We start from the raw sequence: 14,552 nt of genomic DNA on the forward strand, positions 1-14,552 counted from the left end.
ACCCGTTGCGGGATTTTCCTACGCCCCTCAAGGGTGAAGATTTCGTCGAATCAACTTCTTGGAGGATTCCAGAAGATTTGCGGCCTACTTCAAGATGGCCCAGGATGCGAGTTCGTCGCCTGGACCCAAGCTATTTCGCAGCTGCCCTGGATGCGGGCTGCAGAATGTGTTTAAGGAAGACGAACATTCGCGATGCCTCTACTGTCTTCATGAGGACAAGACTCATGTAGAGAAGGACTGCCAGTTCTGCAAGAACTTGTCGGAGCGGACCATGAGGGACCGTCAATCCCGTCTCGCAAGCTGGTTGGAGAAGGGCTCGATGGGTGAGAAGAAGAAGAAAGGGTCCGAGCGGGCTTTTAAGTCCTGTGCGGGCGCCCCGGCGACGGGGGCCCAACACCAGGCCAAGCGCCGCAAGTCCGCTGGCTCCGGGAGCGCCAAAAGGTCGGGCTCTTCGGTCGCCAGGCAAGGCGCATCTTCCCCGGCACCGTCAACCACGAATCAACGCTCCGGTTCGGGGAAGAGAAAGTCCGAGACCCCGGGTAAGCTTCGGGAGAAGCCCCGTCCGATCTCGGAAGAAGGGGAGCGAGGCATCGCCCCTCCCCCGAAGGAGAAGGCCCGGGACGCACCTAAGGTGGTGAAGGCCCCTACCCAGCAGGCGAAGGCCTCTATCGAGGCTATCGCGGTGACTCTGGCCAAGGAGGGAATCCTCTTTTCAGCCCATCGTCGTGGCCGCCATGATGGAAGAAGCGAGGGGGGGGCACGGTGCCCTCCTCGAGCTCGGAGTCAGCCTCGGAGGAGGAACTGACCGAGGCCATGAGGAACCTCGAAGTCCAATTCGAGAAGGTTCGATCCCGTCAGGAAGATCCTCCGGAGATAACCGAGGAAGACGACGATGGTGAGGAAGAGCGGCTTTCCCTTCCGGCGCGGCCGGACCCTAGGCCTCAGGATGGCTCGGCGGCCATTTTGTCTGCCATCCAGTCCTTATGCTCTGAGATAAGGACGAGATTCCCACGGCCCAGGCCGGAGGACCCGCAACCTGGCCCGTCGGGAAGTCCTCAGAACAAACGACGGAGGACCCAACCCTCTCCTCCGCTCGCCCCCGTGAGGCCTACAGTTCCCTCCTCATCCTCCCACGAGTCGGGAGATGACGGTGCGTTGGGCTCGATGACGGGTTCTGAGGGCGACGACGATGGAACGGGTCTCCCGTCTCCCGTCGCACGGGCCTCGCCGCCCAAACGAGATTGGCTCATTCCACGCCATGATCGCCAGGGCGTCTGAATTGTTCCAGCTCTGCCCGGAGGAGCAGAAAAAGGAAGGTTTCCTCTATCAGCGGCGGGAGGCCAAGAGGAAGACGGTCATCGCGGTGCCCCTAATCGATGACATCTGGGAGGAGGGCCTGTCGGTTCTCAAAAACCCCTCCGCGGCACCAGCCAAACGGGACCGGTACGAGAAGAAGTACCGGGTCCCCGAAACCGCTCCCCTGTGCCTCAGGGCCCAGCCAACGCCAGACTCGGTCGTCTCGGCGGCGGCTAAGAAGAAAGCGGCGGGGTCAGGAGCCTCAAAGTCAAATTCCCCGCCGGACGGCGAGGGAAAGAAGTTGGACGCCATGGGGCGGCGGGTCATTTCGTCGGCGGCGACGACGATCAAAGCGGCCAACGCCCTGGCGATCGTGGCCCGTTACGACAGGGAGCTCTGGTTTAAGCTGGCCCCCATATTGGACTTCCTGCCGGACGACAAGAGGTGCGAGGCCCTGGAAATACTGCAAGAGGGCGCGGTGGTGTCGGAACACGCCATAACGGTGGCAACCGATATTGCCGATAACGGGTTCCGCCAGCTGGGCAACGGTGTTCGCCTACGACGACGGGGTTGGCTTCGGGCGACCGACTTCCGTCAGGACGTCCAGATCAGGGTGTTGGACATGCCGTTCGACGGCAGCAACTTGTTCGGGAAGGCGGTGGACGAATCCCTCCAAGCCATAAAAACAGAGACGGCCCGCGCCCTAGGAGCCCTTCAGCAACGACGGCCCTTTCGGAGCTCCGGAGGCAGACAGGGTGCCTCCAAGGGATCCAGCGGTGGCTCGTCGTCCTACCGCCAGGCGGCACGCTCCTCGTCTCAGGAGGCCTACAGGGGTCGCGGCCACCAGGGAGCGCCTCGCCGCCGTCGGCAGGGTGGCCAGGGCGGCAAGGCCACCACCTCCAAGCAGGACTGAACCGGCCGTGGTCTTGGGGCCCCACCGAAGCACCCCGGTGGGAGGCCGGCTGGCGAATTTCATCGGCGTGTGGAAGACCATCTCCACCGACCGTTGGGTGCTGGATACCCTGGCAAGAGGACACTCTACCGAATTCCTGAAGAAGTGCCCTCACGTTCCACCTGTGGCCAGGAAGGAAAATCACGTCCCGCAACTGCTGTTGGAAGTACGGGCGATGCTCAGGAAAGGCGCCATCGAGCTTGTCCCGAAGAGGCTCCGGGGTGTACTCAAGGTACTTCCTCGTCAGGAAGAAGACGGGCGGCTGGCGCCCCATCCTGGACCTTCGTCGTTTGAACAAATACATCAGATCACAAAATTTCAGGATGGTCACCCTCCAGCACGTACTGGGTCAGCTGGAGGAAGGCGACTTTCTATTGTCGTTGGACCTGGAGGATGCATACTTCCACGTTCCTATCCTCAAAAGTCACCGAAAGTTCCTCAGGTTCGTCGTCCAGGGACCCCATTACCAACTCAGAGCACTGCCGTTCGGATTGAAGTCGGCCCTCAGGGTCTTTACCAAGTGCCTAGCACCATTGGCGGTGCGGCTGCGCCTGCAGGGGATTCACGTCTACCCCTACCTGGACGACTGGCTCATCCGCTCAAGGACGAGGGAACTCGCCGTCGAACACACTGCGAGGACCGTCTAGCTACTCACAGACCTGGGATTCGCCATAAACTACCCAAAGTCCCACCTGGTGCCGTCGCAGGTGGCCCTGTTTCTGGGAGCGAAGCTCGATACAGTGAGGCGCCTGGCGGCCCCGTCGGAAGAACGGACGAAGACCATTCTAGGCAAAGTGCAGCGCCTGCTAGCCACGGACGTGGCCAGGGTGAGGTCCATCAAGTCCCTCCTGGGGATGATGTCCTCTTGCATTTACCTGGTGCACCTCTGCAGACTACGGATGCGCCCTCTTCAAGAATTTCTCTATGCCCGTTGGATGCAGGCGACAGGCACCTTCGAAGACAGGGTCCCCCTCAACGAGGTGTTCTGGCGGGCGATCCAGTGGTGGGGCGTTCGAGCGCACCTCATGGCGGGCAAGGACTTTCAGACGCCGGCGTACCAGGAGACGGTGACGACGGACACCTCCCTGGAAGGTTGGGGCACCCACACCGGAGATCTCCACGCAAGAGGCCTCTGGCTCCCGGAGGAGAGGCTCCTGCACATCAACGTCCTGGAACTCCGAGCCGTGTTCTGGGCTCTCAAATCGTTCCTCCCGTCGTTCAAGGGCAAGGTGGTGCGGATCTTCATGGACAACACCATGACAATGTTTTACATACGGAAGCAGGGAGGCACCAGATCCCCAGCCCTATCGAAGGAGGCACAGGATCTGTGGCACTGGGCGGTCGCCCAGGGGATGTTCCTGGTTCCCTTTCACCTGGCAGGAGAAAGCAACACCATCGCCGACTCGCTCAGCAGGGAGCTGCGCGCGTGTCACGAGTGGGAACTGCGCCAGGATCAGGTGGATCAACTCTTCCGACGATGGGGCAAACCCCAAATCGACCTGTTCGCAACAGCGACGAACTCGAAGTGCAAGAGGTTCGCCAGCAGGTTTCCCCAGCCGAGAAGCATGGGCGATGCGTTCTCGTTCCCCTGGAACAGCCTATACCTGTATGCGTTCCCTCCGTTGCCGTTGCTGCTTCAACTCATCAGCCAGCTCACGAGGTCCCGGAGCAGGATGATCCTCGTCGCACCGGTGTGGCCGAGGCAGATCTGGTTCCCGGACCTTCTGGACTTGTCAACGTCCCCTCCCATCAAGCTGTCGGCAGATGCGGACCTTCTCTCCAGAGAAGGAGGCGCCATCTTCCACCACGACCCGGCGTCGCTGAACCTGCAGGCTTGGCTCCTGCAGCGCTAGAGTTTGGAGGCTACGAAATACCGGCCGAATGCAGAGAGGTTCTTGCAAAGGCCAGGGCGTCCTTGACTCTCAAATGCTACGGTCATAAGTGGAAGAGGTTCTCTATCTGGTGCCGAGCACAGAAGATCAACCCCCTTCGGATTACGGCCCCTCAAGTGCTGCCGTACCTGCTTTCGCTGACAAAGGCTGGGCTAGCCAATGCCTCCATTAAGATTCATCTGGCGGCGATCTCAAGATATACCAGAACCACAGGACGGACGTCCCTGTGGTCCCATCGACTGGTAAGAGTTTATGAAAGGACTGTTCCGGTCGTTCCCGCCAGTGAAGGCCCCGGCGTGGGAACATAACATGGTCCTGACCAGGCTCATGGGGCCCCCATTCGAGCCGATGCACTCCGCACCGATGAAGTTTGTGTCGTGGAAGACTGCATTCCTGGTGGCCATTACCTCCGCACGACGAGTGGCAGAGATCCAGGCCCTATCCTGCAAAGCACCGTACTTGACTTTCCATGCCTCGAGGGTGGTGGTTAGGACGCACCCCTCCTTTATGCCCATGGTGCCGTCGGACTTCCATCTTAACGAGCCCTTAGTGTTACCTGTTTTCTTCCCGTCTCCTTCGTCGCCGGTCGAGAGGACTTTGCACTCGCTGGATGTGGTGAGAGCGCTGAAGTTCTACGTGGACCGCACGAAGAGTTTCCGGAGGACATCACAGCTGTTCGTGAACTTTGGACCTGTGAATCAAGGGAAGGCTCTCTCGAAGTCTTCTATTTCCAGATGGCTCTCCGGCTGCATCATGCACTGCCACCGGTTGGCTAACCGACCGCTGCCAGGCCATCCGAGAGCCCATTCGACCAGAGCGATCGCTGCTACTACGGCGTTCTTATCTGGTGTGCCCCTGCTGGACATCTGCAGGGCTGCTACGTGGAGGTCGGCGCACACCTTCACGAGATTCTACTGCGTCGATCGGGATTCCAAAGAGGAGTCCAGGGTCGGCCAAGCTTTGCTGCGCAACCTGTTCGCCTAAGGTGAGCCTGGTGAGGAGGTAAGAGATGCTTAATGTTGAGTTTTTTGTATTGCTTAATGTTGAGCCTTTTGCCACCTCCCGTGGTTGTGCATGTGTGTACTGCTATTTATTCTTATATTCATGAGCATGTGAATCCATGCCAGACCCCATGCTGGAGAAGGAACAAGTTACTTACCTGTAACTGTTGTTCTCCAGCATGGGTCTGGCATGGATTCACATGCGAACCCTCCCGCCTACCCCTCTGCGGCTCTTCACTTGGTCATACTGCCTCTTCACGTGCTACCAAATCTGAAGATGGCTGCCAGAGGCGGGGCTTAGGTAGAGGGCAGTCATTGGCTGTGGTCAGTATGACGCAGAGATCAGTGATTGGTTACTACTACGAAAGACAGATCAGAAACAAAACTGATACTGATTTTTTCTTTACCGAGGATTCCCAGCCTGACGACGGGGAATATTCATGAGCATGTGAATCCATGCCAGACCCATGCTGGAGAACAACAGTTACAGGTAAGTAACTTGTTCCTTCCTGCCCCTGACATTCTGAGTACCTGCTAGACATATCCCTCTCCCTGTCGTTCATTCTAGTGCAAAGCAATTACCACCCCCACAAATTCCTCCAGGAGCGATGCGTTGCCTGTCGCCCAAACTCATTCCATGTGCGGTACGGTTTCTGTCCCCAAACCCATTCCTTTATGTGTGATGCGTTTCACACCCTCGACAGTCCATTTAAGTGTGATATAGCTCCCTCCCCTGTTCGGCTACCTTACACACTTAGGTTAAATGCAAACTTTGTTCGCAAATATGACTACCTCAAACAATTAGGCTAAATGCAAAATATGACTACCTCACACAGTTATGCTAAATGCAAAATATCACTACCTCACACAATTAGGCTAAATGCAAAATATGACTACGTCACACAACTAGGCTAAATGCAAAATATGACTACTTTGTGCAATTACGTTAAATGTCTGTGTAAATGACAATAGGTAATATGAGTGGTCCGGTTTTACTGGAGTACAGTAATGGCTGTACTCCCCGCCCAGACCACACTTATCAGTCGCTGTACGTTTACTGCAGTATGTGTACCTGGCAAACATGGGCAAACATGTATTGTAGCTGCTTAGTCGGGGAGCTGCCCTTTGCAGAGGGCTGCCTGGGCAAGGCTGCCCTAGTTCTGCCAGTGAAGAAGGAACACTGCATAATAGTGGACCAATCAGCATGGGAGGGAGCGGGAGCTGGGCAAGGAAGGCAAGGAAGGTGAACATCAAGGGCCGCTTAGGGGGGGATTGGAAGTTTTTAACTAATGTGCTATGGGGGCAAAAAAGGGTTGCTACGCCTTACCTGATGCACCCTACACCCAACTCAACCCTGGGAGCTTAAGTGGTTGAGTTGGTGTCGCACTGGAAGCTACACTGCGCTTCCTAGATAGGAAAGCACCACAAGACAGCCAATAAGCATTGGGGGGGGGTGGGATCTGGCCAGGGAAAGTGGAGGTGAGGAAGGCTAGATGCAAGGGCCGCTGAGGGAGATTGGACATTTTAAACTAATTTGCTACGGGGGCAAAAAGGATTGCTATGGCTTATCTGATGCACCCTACACCCAACTTGACCCTGGAAGCTAAAGTGCACGTAACGTTTGCTGAAGCCCCCTTCTATTCAATTTTATTTGTTTGCACTATGCAGTGCAGGAAATTCATGCACATCCTTGCTGACCATTAGTTGCAGTTTTTAGAGCAAACTAGTATAAATGCCTCCTACTGCATACGCATGGTGGAGGGTGGCACTGTCCATGGACTCGTAAGGAATCTACCAGATTTTAGCAGCTGAAAGCTGACGGATTCCACAGGAACCCAGTGCATTTACACCAGCATAAAGATCAGATGTTGGTGTCTGTATATCTGTTTTTTGGTAGGTGGTGCAAATGGGGGAGGAGGAAACAGTAATCTCATTCCATTTCCTCGTGTCACTTGCCAAAAACCTCAAAATCTCCTAGTGGTGTAAACCGTCAGCAAATTTGCATAAACTGTTTTACTCAGTTTTTACACCTATCTTTGCTGGTGTGGAAAATGACTCTCTTTGTGTCTTTTTGAAACAAACTAAATAGTACCTGGGGGAACATTTTGGGGAAAATTGGCATTTAAAAGTACATTGATATAGTAAAATGGTAAAACCTACAAGCTGCAGAGAGCATCAACTCACTGGCCCCAGTTGGCTTGTCAGGTGGTCTGTCAGGCATCAAGATATAGACCAGTCTGAGTGTGTTTCCTGTGAGTGGGAGGGAGCAACACATGCTGATAGCAGGAACGTGAGCTTGGGTCCTGCAAGGTACATGTGATTTTCATGTTTAGTATTTGCTATGCCCAGCAGAAAACTGTAATTCAGATGATTCTGCCTGCTTCTTTAGTCATATCTGAAACATGTCATGAAAAGGTGATGTTTTGTGTTTATTAATGATCAGCACTGTCCATCTTCCACTATTAAACTGTGCCTGTAGAAGATGCGACCATGGCTAAGTTGCACTTCTGTGCAGAGAATCCAATGGCAAGGAGCACACCTGAGTCTCAGAGATAATGTATTCCTACTTATGACAGTAGAGGGTGCTACGAAGAGTTACAACCCTGGCACTGGGTTGAGTACAATGAAAAACAACAAAATGTGTCCACACACTGTGGAACATTCATCCCCCTGTACTCCTACTGATATTGTATGACATCAATCGTTCTGAGTGTCAATTTATAAATGGTCCTCTAGAGTGACCAAAGTTAGTTCAAAAGTGCAAATTATTCAACTATTGTTTAAATAAATGTATCTGTATGTTGCATAATAAGAGAATGTATTCTGTTAATCACAAAATAAGCAAGAAAATATTTATCATATGCATAACAGCCATATGTGATCAACAGCTTTGTGTTTCAGGATGATGTGCTTCCTCAAGTAATCAATCCTGCTTTTTTTTCATCTCTGTACATCCGTAGAGAAATCTACAATCTAAACATAAAGTAATCCCTTTTAGTAGGGTGTAATACGTAAGAATGCTTGCAGGATAATAATATGTAGTAAGTCTGACATGGTGTCACCCATCATCATTCACCTTGTGTAAGTTAGCCCAAGCTGTTCACATATATTTCACAGAAGCAAGAAGAACTGTATTCACCGGTGGGGATAAAAACCCTGGTAATTGAAACAATATATCATTTTAGCTACACTAAAAATGTGCTCATAAATTCCTGTCATGAGGTGTGTGGGGGCAAGTGGAACGTCACTGCGCTCCTACGTTAGAAAGGGTCTTTGCCACGGCTCACAGATTAGAAAGTGGGAATTTCTAGGATGTCTCTTGCAGTAGTCTGTGACAAACCAAACATTGTCTTACTTGCTAGTCCATTCTGATCTCTCGCTCAGGTGGCCAGGGCACAGCCATCGCCTTTGGATCCAGACCCTTGGGGTGGACCACTGCGGGGGGGGGGGTTACAGGAGGGAGGGATCACCTTGGTGGGGGATCTTCGAGGATTGGGGTGAGGAAATCAGTGGTGAGACGCGGTATTCCCCCCCTTCCTGTGCCGATAACCCATGCTATATTTTAGGATTATCCAATGTTCCAACTCCCCTTGCTACATAAACACTGGGCCGAGGAAGAGGGCAACTGAGAGAAAAGGGCTAACCCTTACATATTTCATTGGAGATGTCCCGTTAATAAGGCCAGCCAAAGTCAGGCACCTGATCTTAATCACTTGCTTCTGAGACCCATTAGCTTCCTCACACGGATAAAAGGCGGAACATAGAGGCAGACTCTGAGTAAGGAGAGACACGAGAAGGAGCAGATCTTTCGGGACAAAGGTGAACCAACTGGAGCAGGATGAATGATCAAGGGACCAGAGCGAGGTGTAGGAAAACCCTGAAGTTCCCTGCAGGAGGGCGTTGCCTCTGAGAAACCATGACAGAGATGCAGAGAAAGCCAAATCCAAGAAAAGAAGAAGCCTGCATTGTGTTTCAAGGATGCCAGTGACCCTCCTGTGTGAACAACAGAGGCCATGTCTGTGGTATCAACCTTGACTCATGAATCAAAGCTGCAAAGACAAAGGAATGCACACAATCTGTGAGTTAGCGAAAGAAATTAAAGACTAGTTTGTGTCAAAAAAAGATTGAAGCTGCAACAGTTTATCAAGGTTGTGCACGTGTTGATGAGGCACAAAAGAAAGCAAACCAGTAATGAACTTGGAAATTACGGTTAATGTGTGAAGACAGTAATAGAGTAGCGGAGTGGTCTGGCTAAAGAAAACAGCCCACTTGAAAGTCTCCGCAAAATGTTTGATGTCTTGTTATAAAGCAACAAAGTGAACAAACTCTGAAATGTGCAATAGTGAAGATTAATTCAGATGAAAGGGGAAGTTAAACAGTGATTGCTTGAAGAGGAATAGTTCTTTGAACGTTTCTGATTGAGGTACAGAACTACCAATACCAAGAGACATTGCAGCAAATAACATTAAGCGAAAGCTGAAGTGAATGTCAAAGTGGTCCTGCGGAGGTCTAAGGTAAAAGCCTTGCACATTCGAAAGTCTTCGACATCCGTGAAAGCTCTGAGCCTGGCTGAGGGAGACCGGAAACATGAAATAAGTTAGGGGAAGGGAACCTCTAAAGAATGTGAATGAAGCTTGGGGAAGGGAACCCCTGCAAGTGCTGTGATTGCGAGGTCTGATCCCGGCTGACGGGGATCTACATTGAATCAGGTACTTTTTGATTGAAAGGTCTGAGTTGGACAAAGGGAGACCTATCTGAACTTTTGTTGAACTGTGAAAGAACGTTTGGAAAGCTTGAATAAGTGACTTTAGTGTAGCAGGCCAAGCGGGCCGCGACCCACATTTTGAACTGCCTTTTTTTTGATAACCTGAGCCAGAGTGTTTCATCCGTTTTATGGGGCCACCATGCTCCGTGCTGTCCAACGTGGGAAGGAGAGCTAACTCAGCCACATTGATCCTTTATGTTATAACATTGACTTTTCTCTGCATACACATTCCCCTTTATGCACTTTTTGTAAAGGAGATAGGGCGGGCATTAGGTTTTGTTAGTATAGGCCTTTTTGATTTGACATAGACTGACTAGGACTGTTTTTTCTTTATTATTTGATGGTAGAGACCGTTCCCATTATAGTTATATAGCAACTTAGGAGTTTTTCCAAACCCCAAGAATCTAATAAAGGTTGTGAAACTTGTAACTCTTGTGTCAGTGTCATACTTGTAATACCATTCCTCCCTTACAAGTCACAGCTAGTAGAAGAGCCCCATCGGGGTCAGAAAGGTAAAAAGAAAAAACGGACTGTCGGGAGCCTAGAAGAGAATTACATGGGCATCAGCTAAAAAGCCTGAACGTGTCATGCTAACAGGTGTGCTGCAGGATCCATATTGTGGGGGGTCCTAAGCCAGGAATCCCAAAAATAGTAGAGTATAATTACCTTCACTTGGATTTTTCAGTGGAAATCCAGTGTGCGCCTTTGAACTGCCACGAGGCAGAGCCATAATGGCTGCCTTATTTAAGCCTGTCATGCTGTCGCATATGCGCTGTGATGACATCATTTGTACACAAACTGCTGATGGTGCTTCACGTTTAACGAGCGTAAATGGTGTCATCAGTTGTTTATAGTGCGTACGTAGCGTAACTCATCCGAAGATTAAATCTTGCTCATCCACGTTATCGAGTACTAAAAAGAGTACTACTCCATGCTCAAAAAAAGTATACATCCTCTTTGCAAGTGTAACGAACAAAGCACGGGTAGAAAAAGATGGAGCTTGATTTATAGTGAGTAGAGATTGGGGATACTCCGATCTATTAACTCTGTGTTGGATAAACCAGGGTTGGTTAAAGGAAGTAAATGAAGTAAATCCGATCTGTGAATATTAGTGGGGACTAGATATTAAAGTGAGAATGACATCCACGTAATTTTCATGCCAAGTTCAGTAGAATATATGGAAGTACAAAAGGGGTTGTCACAATCCCGTACATATGCTCTAGGGTCTCACAGTCCTACATGGGCAACTCTAATCTGTATTGGTTCTACAATGGCTACATTTGAAAGGAGGAATACAAGCTTTCTCCAGTTTAGTGATTATCAGGGGGAGCCATGTTTACAATCTAATGGTCTGTATCATAATATTACATGGTTGATGGTGGCAGTTTAACTCGCACATGCAGTTAACCAGTGGGATAAAAATACTTCCCAGTTGAATGATTGCCAGGGGAACCATATTCCCAATCTGATGGTCTGTATCATAATGTTACATGATTGGTGATGACAGTTTGAGCCAATTAAGCAAACATATCTTACAATGCACAAGCTACAACATCACTTTAGTGGTAAACTCGGAGAAAAGCTCCCAAGTAGAAATCCTCATTTGTTCCATTGGGTTCAAGCTGTATAGTGTTTATATCCAGTACAGTCCCCTCTGGTCCAGTCTCGTCCCTAAGTTGCCTCCTCTCAGTGGTCTGTGTACCAACAGTGTCCTGTCAGTATGGAGAATGCATTTTTTCGAATGCAAAAATGTCAAAAACATTATGTCTTAAAAATATTTTGGAATGTATTATTTTTTTATTTAATACATTTTTTGGGGTTTTGGTAAGTAAAATAAAGTGTAAAAAAACGGGTTTGTTGGGGAACCCCCCCATTAAATTTTTTTTTTTTTTTTAAATGAAACATTCGGGAAAAAAAATTCAACAATGTTTTCGACATTTTTGCATTAGAAATAATTGAATTCGAAATATTAACTATAAACCCTGTACCACCTCCAGAACAATGGGTTTCAATTGTGTGATGGTCTGTTTTAGTGCATTAAAGGGTCTTGCCACCGGTGATCAGTAGTTTTTTGTGCTTATGTTGCTTTTGTGTTAATTCTATCTCTCTTTGACTTTACGTGAAGTTTGTCCTACATAGAAAATTCTACATAGGCAACTGAGACTGTAGATAACCAAACTGGAGTCCCATGTTGTGAAGTCCCTCAATATGATATTAGCCCCTGAACAGGGATGCCTCACGTAGGTGCCTTTCATAATGTTATTTCAATCGTTACATTTCAAGCAAAGGAAAGTGCCACTCTTTGGGGTCCTGGTCAATTGTTATTTATGTGTCTGTGTCACTCAAAAGGAGCACACACTGGGTATCATAGTAGCTGGTGTCCATTATTACAATTGCCCCTCCTTTGTCGGCTGGTTTGATAGTCAGTGTCTTATCTGCAATGTCGCTAATTACTCTACTCTGATATTTTCGAATGTTGTGATGTGTAGTCTTTTTTTAATTAATCTTGTTAAGATTGTGGTCATCTGTTTTTCAAACATATTAATAGCCAGGTTCTTTATCTGTGGGTCAAATTTGCTCTTAGGATTAAGTTCAGGTAGTCAAATGTGACCAATGGTTGCTACGGTGGTGGTTAAAGATCGAAAAAAATACCTTCAGCCTCATCTTTCTGATTAATCTAAATAGATTGGTTCTCTCTTCTAGGAGGGTGGAATGTTGGGTGGTTGCAAAGGAAAGTCATAAGTTCAACAGATCGATTTGGCTCTGGGTCAAGTGTTTGGAAGAAATTTTCTCTACTAACTGTTGGTTTGCTCATTTCTTGGCTGCAGGTTTCTTGGTGCCTTGTCTTCTTTTTTCTAGAAAAGAGATAGTAGGGGCGGAAGAAGTAGTAGTCACAGTTTCTGATGAATGGAGACCTATGGTTGGTAATACGTTTGGTGTTGTGTTGCCCTAACAGTCTTCCTGTTGTGTCATGGGGGGGGGTGTAGCTTCTCCCTGTACTTCTTCACCACGTAAAGGTGCATCGCTACTTATGTCACTACCCTCCTGTCTGGGGGACCCTAGGCTGTGGTCTGTTGGTCCGTATCCAACACGGGGTTAATAGATCGGCATATCCCCAATCTCTTCTCACTAAAACTCAAGCTCCATCTTGTTGTACCTGTGCTTCGTTTGTTGCACTTGCTGAGAGGTTGTATGCAATTTTGGAGCATGGAGTAGTACTATTTTTAGTACTTGATAACCTGGATGAGAAAACTTGAGTCTACGGATGAGTTGCGCTACGTACACACTATAAACAAATAATGACACCATTTGTGTTCGTTAAATGCAAAGCACCATTAGTGCTGTTTACTAATGATACCATCACTGTGTGCATGCTATTGCATGACCCGCTTAGATATGAGAAAATTGTAGTCCTCGGACGAGTTTCTCTACGTGCACACTACAAAGGATGACACCATTCAAGTTCTTTGAACGTGAAGCACGATGAGCAGTGTGTATACACATGTCAACGATGCACGCCTGCTACAGCAAGACAGGATTAAATACAGGAGCCATTGTGGCTCTGCCTTGTGGCAGTTCCAAGGCAGCATGCTGGATTTTCATTGAAAAATTCAAGTGAAGGTTATTATCCCCACCAGGAAATCTCAATTCTTTTGCATCTTGTGCTATTTTTGGGATTCCTGGCTTAGGACATCCCACAATATGGATCCTGCAGCACATGTTTTTATTTATTTGCATTTGTATAGCGCACTTACAGCCCAGGGGCATCGAGGCGCTGTTACAAGAAATCTTACATGAAAGTGTCATTGATTGAGTATAGGTGACCAAATAGGTCTCTTAGGTACAGGAGCATAGAAAATCAATGACTTGGTAACTGGCAGCAAAGGGTGTTATGCTCTACCAAGTCAAAGACAGCTGATAAATCAAGGAGCAGTAAGAGCGCAGGTTTGCCTGAGTCTCGATGATCGTCCATTTGATTATTTGGGTCTAGAAGGGCCGTTTCCGTGCCATGTCGTGGGTGGAAGCCAGATTGCCGCAGGCCTAGGAGACGGTTGTCTTCGAGAAATTTCTGGACTTGCAGGTAGGCTGCTTTGTCAAGGATTTTTAGGAGGAACGGGACGGTAGCAATGGGCCTATAATTCCCTGGAACTGTTGGGTCTAGGGACGGTTTTTTGAGGAGCGGGCGAACCCAGGCTTCCTTAAGGTCCTTGGGGACAAGGCCAGTTTTAAATGAGGAGTTGATAAAGGCAGTTATGACAGGGGCGAGGAGGTGTGCAGAGTCTTTAATGAGTTGGGCCGGGCAGGCATCGCCCTTACAATTGGAGGGTTTGATGGTTTTGAGCAAGGCAGTGACTTCCGGTTCTGTCATTTCTTTGAGGTCAAACGGGGTGGACGGGTTAGGATTAGAGGCTGCCGGCGTGTTGTCATGCAGGTCTGATAAGAGAAGGCTAAGGGCTTTTTGATGGCCTTTGATTTTGGTTTGGAGGGTATTCAGCTTGTCTAGCATGGCTGACTGTATGTTGTTGCACCAATTCTGGTCCTTGAGGAGAGTGGGAAGAGGGATGGAGGGTTTCTCAAGCTTGCGGAAGATGGTGAATATTTCTTTGGATCCTGATTTGGCATTTTTGATCCTGGAGTTAAACGAG

The 14,552-nt window shown here is 49.3% G+C and overlaps 1 protein-coding gene across 1 annotated transcript in view; it reads left to right on the forward strand.

The window, feature by feature from the left end:
* LOC138491423 (G protein-coupled receptor kinase 5-like) overlaps positions 1-14,552 on the forward strand; it is a 901,946-nt gene that overhangs the window by 779,467 nt on the left and 107,927 nt on the right. The gene's annotated exons all lie outside the window — the stretch shown is intronic.

Source organism: Ambystoma mexicanum, chromosome 10 (assembly GCF_040938575.1).
Source record: "Ambystoma mexicanum isolate Mex_15411 chromosome 10, UKY_AmexF1_1, whole genome shotgun sequence".
In the NCBI taxonomy this organism is placed as follows: domain Eukaryota; kingdom Metazoa; phylum Chordata; class Amphibia; order Caudata; family Ambystomatidae; genus Ambystoma; species Ambystoma mexicanum.